Source organism: Phyllobates terribilis, unplaced genomic scaffold, assembly GCF_046119375.1.
Source record: "Phyllobates terribilis strain yellow unplaced genomic scaffold, ASM4611937v1 Scaffold_1045__1_contigs__length_454417, whole genome shotgun sequence".
In the NCBI taxonomy this organism is placed as follows: Eukaryota; Metazoa; Chordata; class Amphibia; order Anura; family Dendrobatidae; genus Phyllobates; species Phyllobates terribilis.
The window spans coordinates 158,199-170,444 of NW_027363805.1; the positions used below are offsets into that span (position 1 = coordinate 158,199).

Here is a 12,246-nt window from a genome sequence, read left to right on the forward strand (position 1 = left end):
CTGCTTTTTATATACTGTTTATTTTAATAATGGACAATTCACAAGCCCTGCATGTAGAATATATAGTTAATGGCCTCTGTTGAATGACTAGATGCCTATTAGAGCAATAAGATATACTCTATGTCTACAATCTTTTGGCTGAGTCTAAGGGCTCATACTCATCTGCGTTTAAATCACACGAGTGCAATCTGATAAAAAAAATTGGATTGCACTCTGACTCCTGTTATTGAATGATTATGTGTTCATCTGTGATTTTTTTTTTCCAGCTCGGATCGAACTGAGAAAAAAAAATCACAGCATGCTGCAAGTGGCTGCATATATCAGACGAGACTCGCCAATGCAAGTCAATGTGTGCGAGAAGAAAAAAGCACAGCAAACGGACCATGCTTATGCCATCCATATAGCGTCCATATAATACGCATCTATGTAACACCTTTCAGTGACTGTGGCGGCATCTCAGCACACAAATCCTGTATCTCAGATCTTTGTCTGGCCTTGTCTTCTGTGTTTTGGCCATCATGCCAACAAGACAAGGGTGATTGAGGCAAGAGACATGCTGGTGAGAGGGTTGTTGGCTGCTGTGATGCTGGTAATGGAGGTGGCTGCCAAGATGCTGGCACTGAAGATGGCTGCCATGATGGTGCCACTGTAGTTGGTGGTGGTTGCTGTGATGCTGTGACTGGAGGTTGTGGTGATGGCTGCTGTGATGCTGGTACTGGAGGTGGTGGTGATTGCCGTGATGCTGGCACTGGAGGTGGTGGCTGCCGTGATGGTGGGTCTGCTGAGTGCCCTTCTTGGGGGGGTCTAATGACCGGGTTTTGTTGTCCTCAGAAAGTTGCCACCTTTCAAGGAATTAAAAGATGGCCATCGGTAAATTTGGTGGCGCAGCGGCAGACAAAACAATTTGGAGGGCAGCCCTGGTCTGGAGCCTCAATAAAAAGGGAACGTGCCTGAAATAACGGGCCAGGCTTAGACAAAAACTCTCATCATCATCACTCACAGGTATTCCCATGTCACGTACGCCAGTGATGGTGGGGCGGTAGCGATGCTGGCTTATTGGTGCATGAGGGGAGGTGTCGAGGGGCTGTGGTGTACTGGTGCTCTCCGCAGGCTCTTCTTCTTTCTGGCCCCCAGCTCCGGCCTCCATTTCAGATTCCTCTCTGGCTTCCAGCACCTCCGGGCTACAGGTATTTCCCTTTTTGGTCCAGTCAGATCTGTAAGGTCAGGGATGACAGAGAAAAAAGCATTTTTAATATGCAAAATAATAATCAAACCATTACAACAAATAAAACTGAAAAAGATAGCCACTTACGGGTGAAAATCTAGGACTAGGGTCAAAAACTGGAGCCGGTCATAATATAGGTATGGCCTTTCTTTTTAAGAGCCACATCACCACTCTTCCTACCCTGTTGTTGCTCGCGGCGGCACTGGTCCCGGCAACTGCTCCATAATCTTGTCACTACACCCACTGGAAAGAAAAGTGGAAGAGATTATATACAATTTTTATAGGTAAAGAATGCTGTATGTAATAACATGTATAGTGTGTATTCTAATATCACTGCTAGCAGGGGCTGGCTGGCAAATTTTAGCCTGGGGGCAAGCACACAGCAGTGGTCCATGAGTAGCGGCCCATCCTTAAAGGTCGTTTTCTCAAAAACAATAGTATATTTTAATCAATAGATCTTGGAGTAATAATAATTTCCACAATTGGATGTGATATAATAATGATCCTGTGCTGAGATAATCTTATAAATGTGCCCCTGCTGTGTACTGTGTAATGGCTGTGTCTGACCGTGCAGGAACATGGTCTGATCATACCACAGCTACTGGGCAGGGGGGGAGAAAAAGAGGATACAGGCAGGATAGCAGGGGATCACAGAGGATTCTTTTTGTGAGTAAAACATTTCAATGCCTGTTTTTAAACAATATTTTACCTCAAAGAAAGACTCAGCTGTGATCCCCTGCTGTAATGTATATATACTCTCTTTATATATAGATGATTAGCGTGCACACAGTCTGTAGGTCAAGGTGCAGGTACACGGGATGTGGAATCCCCAGAATCGGCGTAGATTAAATCACCGCACATTCTAGTTTCATGACGCAAACTAAAGTCTATTTGAAGACATGCAATAAGACACATTTAAGGTGCAGGGAATAATGCAACAGGAAATGAACGTTTTGACCCATCGTTTGCATCTTGAAACTAGAGTGTGCAGTGATTTAATCGATGCTATATACTCTTTTTCTCCCCCCCTGCCCAGTAGCTGTGGTATGATCAGACCATGTTCCTGCACAGTCAGACACAGCCATTACACAGTACACAGCAGGGGCACATTTATAACATTATCTCAGCACAGGGACATTTTATTTAAACACATCCAATTGTGGAAGTTATTATTATTCCAAGATCTATTGATTAAAATATACTTTTGTTCGCAGAAAACCCCTTCAACATGTTTATTACCAGCTGCTTCATAGGCTATATTCACACAAACGTATTGTCTAAGTGCTGCCCGTGGAGAAAAATGACAGCACTTGGTCCAGTTCAGGTGAGCATTTAAAACTGGTAATACATAAGCATAATATGTACAATGTCTGACCACTACAAAACGGATTTAGGTTGTTAGAGGTGTAATGCAAGTAATCCAAGGTACGCTGTGCTTTTCTACACTCCTAAACAGAGTAAGGCTAAGTGCCCACAATGCAGAAATGCTGAGAATTTTTCCAGAGCGTTTCTGCATCTCCCTGGCAGAAAAAACGCATGCGGATTCTATGAGTTTTCCTGCCAGGGACAAGCAGAAGTGAAGCGCTCTTCACATGCATTTCCGCATGCGGGTTGTCAAGAGCTTTGCAAGCGATTTTAGCATCACTTGGAAAGTGCTTGACAACTTGGTCACACTATATAAATCCATGCAACCGGTATGGATTTATATAGTGTGACCGTAAAAGAATGGTAAAAAATAAATATTATACTTACCTTCTGACGGCCCCTGCTCTCCTTATCCGATGCGTCCGGTCTTCCCGATGTCTTGCGGTTGTGTAAAAGGACCTGCCATTACGTCATTTAGTCATGTGACGGGTCAAGCGACCGCCGACGTCAGCAGTCACGTGACCTGTCACATGACTAAATGACGTCATGGCAGGTCCTTTTAGACCATCATCAGCTGCCAGGAAGCCAGGACGCATCGCTATGGAGACCGGGGGCCATCAGAAGGTAAGTATAATGTATATTTTTTATTTTAATTCTTTTTTTTTAACAGGTACTATGGTACCCGGGTCTGGAGGAGAGTCTCTTCTTCTCCAAATCCGGGTACCATCCACACATTGAATCGCTAAATATCCGCATGTGCACATGTAGTCATGCGGATATTATGCAATTCAATGCAAGTCAATGGCGGCAAAAACGCTGCGATTACACAAAATAATTGGTAGCGCGGCGTATTTTTCCGCATTGATAATCCACAGCGGAAATTTCCGCAGCATGTGCACAGCAGATGCGGATCATCATTGGGGAACATAGCAGACCTTCTACCAAGCGTTTTTTAAGCGTTTCTGCAGCGGAATTGCCGTTGCGGAAACGCTTAAAAAACGCATAGTGGGCACACAGCCTAAAGGTGGCCACACATAAGCACAGGTCTGCCAGATAGATACCTAGGAATTATTATTTTGTGTATTATTTCCTACATACTTGATCGAGCAAGTCATCAATGTAAAAGTCAACTCCACATTATAGTATATGATGTACGAGTCACTAATTATCACGTGTGTCCCATCTGATGTCTGTGCACACAGTGAACATATTATACCACATACAATACAATATACATAGGAGAATATATGACTGATATATAGAGATGAGCAACTTCATTTGCAGGACCCTGATCCAATGGTCAGATGAATATTCAGTGGCTGCTGGATAGGAGCCCTGACAGCCTCCTACCTGACACCATTCTCTTTCTCTGCCTTTGATTTGTAGCCAGGCACAAGGTCATGTATGTGTCACGCCAAAAAGATGACATCATGCAAAGACTATAATCAAAAGAGGAGTCAGAGATGCCGGCAGGCGGGAGGAGGCTCGCGGGGCTCTGGTCTGGTGGCCACAGACTACTGACGGGACTGTTTGACCAGTGTCCTGCGAATCAATTCGCTCATCTGTACTGGAATAAGATATATTATGACTACATACATCAGATATTACATACAGAATAGCATGTGACAGTTATATACCACACTATGAGCACAGACATCAGATATTACACCAGTGACATATTATCCTCTGTATAACATTGGATGCCTGTATCAAAGTCCATCACATCCAGTATACAGCATAATATGTGATGGTAAGCGATATACTGGGATACAGACATCACATATTCATACCTCTCAACTCTTGAAGAACAGAAAGGGGGACAGAAAGAGGCTATGCGTGGAAAATTTTGGCCTCGCCCCTGGTCACACCCCAATCCACGCCCATTTACCATTATCTTTCTCGCCCGGCAGGAGGAGTTGTCAGAGGGGCGCTGGTAGTGAGGGAAATTCAGCAGACGGCCGAGACTGCAAGGCCCAGACCCAAATCCAGGACTGTCCACTGTATCCAGGGCAGCTGGGACTAGAGATGAGCAGATGGATTCCGGGGCCTCCAGTCGGGGGTCCGGGTGTCACACTGTCACAGAATACTGGAGGTAGGGGGCCTAAGCTGACCCTAAGCTGGGGCCCTGACTAATCCCTCATCCTGGAGGTACTGTTAAAGGTACAGAGGTCCAGGCCGCCAGCGTAACCCCTACCTTCTGAGGATCCCTGCACCTAAGTAATCTAGTCCTGAGAAGGACCCCGATCACAACAATAGGGAACCAGAAATAATATGCCCACACACAGTATTTAGACGAACGAGACAGTACAAGGGAAAAACCAAAACCACCTTGCATACAACTTCTAAACAACTACAACAGAGGGAACACCAACGGGAAAGGAGATAAATGATAAAGCGAGGAAAGGGAAAACACACTTCCAAATACACTTATCTCAGCAACTCCAAACACCACGATCCGCTCTGTAAGTCTGAATGAAAAGCTTTCACCGACACCTCCCAAACAGACCTGCAGGAATATAAAGGAGTCTCACCAAAGAAGCATTGATTGCAGCTGGGCGAGGCTGGACCTCAGCTAGCCCAGAGAGAGAGAGAATTAACTCCTACACTGCCGAGAAAACACAAAGCACCAACAAGTCAGCTGCGAGAAGTCAGGTTGTGTACTCGTGACGATCTTCGTGGCAACACACCCGTGACAGTACCCCCCCTTCTACGAGGGGCCTCTGGACCCTCAGGGCCAGGTTTATCCGGGTGAGTCGTGTGGAAGGCCCGAACTAATCGGTCTGCGTTAATATCCGACGCAGGAACCCACATCCTCTCCTCAGGACCATACCCCTTCCAATGAACCAAGTACTGAAGGGACCGGCGATTAAAGCGTGAATCAATGACCCTCGATACCTGGAACTCCAAGTTACCATTGACCACCACTGGAGGGGGAGGTAAAGGTGACGGTACCACCGGCGCCACATACCTCTTAAGCAATGATCTGTGAAACACGTTGTGAATTTTAAACGTAGGGGGGAGGTCAAGACGGAATGCCACCGGATTAATAACAGAACTGATTCTGTACGGCCCGATGAACCTGGGACCCAGTTTCCAGGAGGGAACCTTAAGTTTAATATTCCTGGTAGACAACCATACCTGATCGTTCACACTTAGGTCCGGACCAGACACTCTCCTCCTATCAGCCATACGTTTGTATCGGTTCCCCATAGTATTCAGATTCTTCAGCACCCCTCTCCATACTGAAGCGAGAGATGAGGAAAATCGTTCCTCCTCCGGAACCCCCGAAGAGCCCCCCCTACTGAAAGTACAAAACTGGGGGTGAAAACCATATGCCCCAAAAAACGGGGACTTACCAGTGGACTCGCTCCGCCTATTATTGAGAGCAAACTCTGCCAGAGGTAGGAAAGAAGCCCAGTCCTCCTGGTTCTCTGACACAAAACACCGAAGATATGTCTCCAAGCTCTGGTTCATACGTTCCGTCTGACCATTGGTCTGAGGATGAAAAGCCGACGAGAATGACAAATGCATCCCCCGCCGTGCACAAAACGCCTTCCAGAACTTGGACACAAACTGAGACCCCCGATCAGACACCACCTCGGAGGGTACCCCGTGAAGCCTCACAATCTCCCCAATGAACACCTGCGCAAGAGTTTTAGCATTAGGGAGAGCCGGAAGAGCGATAAAATGTGCCATCTTGCTGAACCTGTCCACTACAACGAGTATGACCGTTTTACCCGAAGACGGAGGGAGGTCAGTAATAAAGTCCATAGACAGATGAGTCCAAGGACGCTCCGGGATCTTCAAAGGTAAGAGGGCCCCAGACGGACGGGTATGTGAGGTCTTAGAGCGCGCACAAACCCCACAGGACGCGACAAAAGTTACCACCTCTTTATGTAAGTTAGGCCACCAAAACCGACGCGAGAGGAGATCCACAGTTGCTTTACTCCCCGGGTGTCCTGCAAAAACTGAGTTATGGTGTGCCTCGATCACCTTTTGTCGCAACTGATCTGGAACGAACAGTCTCCCCGGAGGTCCAACAGGGGCGTCTCCCTGAGCCTCCAATATCTCCTCCTCCAGCTCAGAGCATACTGCCGAAACCACCACCCCCTCCTGAAGAATAGGAATCGGGTCGTCCGTATTCCCGGCCCCAGGGAAACTACGAGATAAGGCATCCGCCTTTACATTTTTAGACCCAGGACGATATGTAACGACGAAATTAAACCTGGTAAAAAACAATGACCACCTAGCTTGTCTGGGATTCAGACGTTTAGCGGACTCCAGATATAGCAGGTTCTTGTGATCGGTGATGACGGTGACCGGATGAACTGCCCCCTCCAAAAAATGGCGCCACTCCTCAAAAGCTAACTTAATGGCCAAGAGTTCCCTATTGCCGACATCGTAATTCCTCTCAGCGGACGACAATTTTTTAGAGAAAAAGGCGCACGGATGCCACTTACCAGGGGACGAACCCTGTGACAATACTGCTCCCACCCCTACCTCGGAAGCGTCTACCTCTACAAAGAATGGCTGAGACGCATCAGGTTGAATGAGTATGGGTGCCGAGGCAAAACATTTTTTCAAGGAGGAGAATGCTTGACAAGCCTTGTCAGACCACCTAGAAAAATCCGTCCCCTTTTTAGTCATGTCTGTGAGAGGCTTAACCATGGACGAGAAATTACGAATGAACTTCCGGTAATAGTTAGCAAACCCCAGGAAACGTTGTAGTGCCTTAAGATTCTCCGGCCGATCCCACTCAAGAACTGCCCGCACTTTCCCAGGGTCCATACGAAAACCGGACGCTGAAACCAGGAAGCCTAAAAACTGGAGTTCCTGTACGGCGAACACACACTTTTCCCACTTGGCATACAGTTTATTATCCCGCAAGATCTGTAACACCTGTCTAACGTGCTCCTGATGAGACACCAGATCCGGCGAGTAAATTAAGATATCATCCAGATATATGACAACAAACTGTCCCACCAGGTGGCGAAAAATATCATTAACAAAGTGTTGAAACACCGCCGGGGCATTAGTCAGACCGAATGGCATGACAAGGTTCTCATAATGCCCCTCCGGAGTGTTAAAAGCCGTCTTCCACTCATCCCCCTCCTTCATCCTAATCAGATTGTACGCCCCCCTGAGATCCAACTTAGAGAACCATTTGGCGCCCACGATCTGATTAAAGAGATCGGGAATAAGTGGGAGCGGATACGGATCTCGGACCGTAATCCGATTAAGTTCACGGAAATCCAGGCAAGGGCGTAGGCCTCCATCTTTCTTCTTAACAAAGAAGAACCCCGCGGCCACCGGAGAAGATGAAGGTCTAATATGCCCCTTAGCCAGACTTTCAGAAATATAATCCTTCATGGCCTGCCTCTCAGGACCAGAAAGGTTATACAACCTAGCTTTAGGTAACTTGGCCTCAGGGAGCAGTTTTACAGAACAGTCATACACGCGATGAGGAGGTAGTTCCTGACACCCATTCTCCGAGAATACATCCTCAAAGTCCGCCAGAAATGGAGGTAAGACCCAAGGAGTAACCGCACCGATGACCGTGTTCATGCAGTTTTTATTACAGAATTTACTCCATTGGCTTATCTCTCTGGTTTGCCAATTAATAACCGGGTTATGCTTAGCTAACCAAGGAAGGCCCAACACTATAGGAGTGGGAAGACCCTCCAACACGTAGCAAGACAACAGTTCTTTATGTATTGCCCCCACTTGAAGTTTTACGTCATGCACAGCTTGCAAAAAACTTCCCTGACCGAGAGGTCTGGCATCGATCGAGAATATGGGGATGGGTTTAGCCAACTCACTCAATCGCATACCTTGAACCCGGGCAAACCGAGCATCAACCAGATTAGCCCCGGCCCCACTATCCAGAAGAACAGATATCCTCTCAGTTCTCGTACCCACCACCACCTCCGCCGGTACGAGAAACTGAGACGAACCTAGGGACGAAATACCTACTCCCAGATTGCCGTCCACCACACAACCTGGGATCAACAGTTTTTTCGACGACTCTTTACTCTGCAAGGGACGGGATGGACACCCCCCAATAAAATGTCCCTTTTTCCCGCAGAGAAAACACCTTCCTGTCTTATGGCGCACCACCGGTCCCCTTCCCCGAAATGATGTCCCTCCTAATTGCATAGGCTCCTCCGGACTGACCAGGGGAACCACCATATGAGGGGACCTTGTTGGAGGTGGACACATTACAGGGGGTAGAGTTATCCCGCACCTCTCCCGAAGCCGTCTGTCAACGCGAATAGCAAGGGCCATAGCGGCTTCCAGTGACGCGGGAGAGTCATACTGTGCCAACACATCCTGTAATTTGTCGGATAAACCATGACAAAACTGGCTCCTAAGAGCCGGGTCATTCCACTGGGTGTCCGTGGCCCACCTACGGAACTCCGAACAGAATTCCTCCGCCGGACGATCTCCCTGCTGAATCCTACGTAACTTAGACTCAGCAAGGGAGATCCGATCTGGGTCATCATATACGAGTCCCAGAGCAGCGAAAAACCTATCCACTGACTGGAGAACCGGGGAGCTTGGGGGAAGAGAGAACGCCCAAGATTGTGGGTCCCCTTGTAGGAGCGAGATGACAATTCCCACCCTTTGTTCTTCACTGCCCGATGACCGAGGCCGCAGCCGAAAGTACAATTTGCATGCCTCCCGGAAAACAAAAAACTTGTCCCGCCCCCCAGTGAACCTGTCAGGGAGAGCTACTTTAGGTTCTGGTCCGGCTTGCTCCAGAGGATGCAAAACCTTGGACCTAACGTCCGCCAGCCCCATGGACAAACTCTGCAACTGCCGAGCTAGACCGGCTACTGGATCCATGGTAGCTGGAGAAAAACTAAGATGGTCGGTGAAAATGTCACACTGTCACAGAATACTGGAGGTAGGGGGCCTAAGCTGACCCTAAGCTGGGGCCCTGACTAATCCCTCATCCTGGAGGTACTGTTAAAGGTACAGAGGTCCAGGCCGCCAGCGTAACCCCTACCTTCTGAGGATCCCTGCACCTAAGTAATCTAGTCCTGAGAAGGACCCCGATCACAACAATAGGGAACCAGAAATAATATGCCCACACACAGTATTTAGACGAACGAGACAGTACAAGGGAAAAACCAAAACCACCTTGCATACAACTTCTAAACAACTACAACAGAGGGAACACCAACGGGAAAGGAGATAAATGATAAAGCGAGGAAAGGGAAAACACACTTCCAAATACACTTATCTCAGCAACTCCAAACACCACGATCCGCTCTGTAAGTCTGAATGAAAAGCTTTCACCGACACCTCCCAAACAGACCTGCAGGAATATAAAGGAGTCTCACCAAAGAAGCATTGATTGCAGCTGGGCGAGGCTGGACCTCAGCTAGCCCAGAGAGAGAGAGAATTAACTCCTACACTGCCGAGAAAACACAAAGCACCAACAAGTCAGCTGCGAGAAGTCAGGTTGTGTACTCGTGACGATCTTCGTGGCAACACACCCGTGACACCGGGTCAGTGCTACCTGGCGGCTGGACTGGAGGCCATGAGTCTCTTATCTTCCGGGGCAGTGCGGCCTCATCTGTGAGTCCTGCTCATCTCTTGTTGGGACCTGAGGGTTATTTTTTGTTCCCTCATTCACAGTCGGAGCCGCCAGAACTTTCTCATCTTTATGTAGATTCATTATAGGACATCTGGCTTTCTTGTGGTGGCTCTTACTGTATATTGGGGGCTATGCGAGGGCTCATACTGTAGGTAGGGGTGGTGTGTGCTAATACTGTATGTACGGGGTTGTGTGGGGGCTCATACTGTATATAGGGGGATGTCAGCATACTTAAATCTGCTCAATATTAAGTGATAATATAAATATACAAAAAAATATAATTAATATGTTAATATTAATATTGAGCTGAATTAATTTGAACCTATTGGTTCGGACTCCACAACAGTCACGGTCTCTCATGTGGCCCCTTGGGAAAATTAATCTCCCACCCTATTTCAAAGCACTATGTTAAAAATCACACAGACATCATACACACAGCGGGCACAACCATCACACAGACATCATACACACAGCGGGCACAACCATCACACAGACATCATACACACAGCGGGCACAACCATCACACAGACATCATACACACAGCGGGCACAACCATCACACAGACATCATACACACAGCGGGCACAACCATCACACGGACATCATACACACAGCAGGCACAACCATCACACGGACATCATACACACAGCGGGCACAACCATCACACGGACATCATACACACAGCGGGCACAACCATCACACAGACATCATACACACAGCGGGCACAACCATCACACAGACATCATACACACAGCATGCACAACCATCACACGGACATCATACACACAGCGGGCACAACCATCACACGGACATCATACACACAGCGGGCACAACCATCACACGGACATCATACACACAGCGGGCACAACCATCACACAGACATCATACACACAGCATGCACAACCATCACACAGACATCATACACACAGCGGGCACAACCATCACACAGACATCATACACACAGCGGGCACAACCTTCACACAGACATGACACACACAGCGGGCACAACCATCACACAGACATGACACACACAGCGGGCACAACCATCACACAGACATCATACACACAGCGGGCACAACCATCACACAGACATCATACACACAGCGGGCACAACCATCACACAGACATCATACACACAGCATGCACAACCATCACACAGACATCATACACACAGCGGGCACAACCATCACACAGACATCATACACACAGCGGGCACAACCTTCACACAGACATGACACACACAGCGGGCACAACCATCACACAGACATGACACACACAGCGGGCACAACCATCACACAGACATCACACACACAGCGGGCACAACCATCACACAGACATCACACACACAGCGGGCACAACCATCACACACACAGCGGGCACAACCATCACACAGACATCATACACACAGCGGGCACAATCATCACACAGCGGGCACAACATGACATGTATATAGTCCCTTCTTCTCCATCATGTCTCCAGTGGCAGTGGTGGGGCCTGGTGTTTGCAATCAGCAGCAGAGTATGGGCTGTACGCAGGAGAGCTGTCAGCCCTGCAGTGTCCCTAAATCCCCTTCCCATCCCCCCTAGTCCCGACTGCAGAGCTGCTGGTGACATTGCATGAGCCCCCTCCCATCCTGTAATAACAGCAGCCACAGATGGGAGAGGCTGCGGGTCTCCCCCCTCACCTCAGGACCGCACCTTGTTGTCATGTCCTCCGCAGACTTGGCCCCGCCCCCTGACCCCTCCCCTCCTCATGCTGTGCGGTCTCTGCACAGTAGAATTCCTCTGCCCTGATGCCGGGGAGGAGCAGAGAGCGGGAGGCGGAGCTACAAGGGGTCACACACAGCATGGAAAGCCTGCGTGTCTGGAGGAAAAGCCCAGTGCCCAGCAGCGCCCCTGCCGGGAGAAGAGCTGAGCCGGGCCGGGACTGAGCCCTCAAATCGGGACAGGCCCAGGGAATAGGGGAGGCTTGTTAGCTCTGGATATTATACCCGCCTCCTATTATCCTGTATATAATATGGGATGTCTGGGCCTATAGTATATATATTATACCAC

The 12,246-nt window shown here is 48.5% G+C and overlaps 1 long non-coding RNA gene across 1 annotated transcript; it reads right to left on the reverse strand.

Annotated features, from left to right (window-relative positions):
* Window positions 1-491: 491 nt before the first annotated feature.
* LOC141242497 (uncharacterized) lies at window positions 492-11,974 on the reverse strand. Its single transcript, XR_012306904.1, has 4 exons — window positions 11,877-11,974; window positions 1,313-1,468; window positions 1,001-1,214; window positions 492-842 (listed from the first exon to the last, which is right to left on the reverse strand). It is a non-coding gene; the product is annotated as an uncharacterized lncRNA (long non-coding RNA).
* Between the last annotated feature and the right edge of the window lie 272 nt (window positions 11,975-12,246).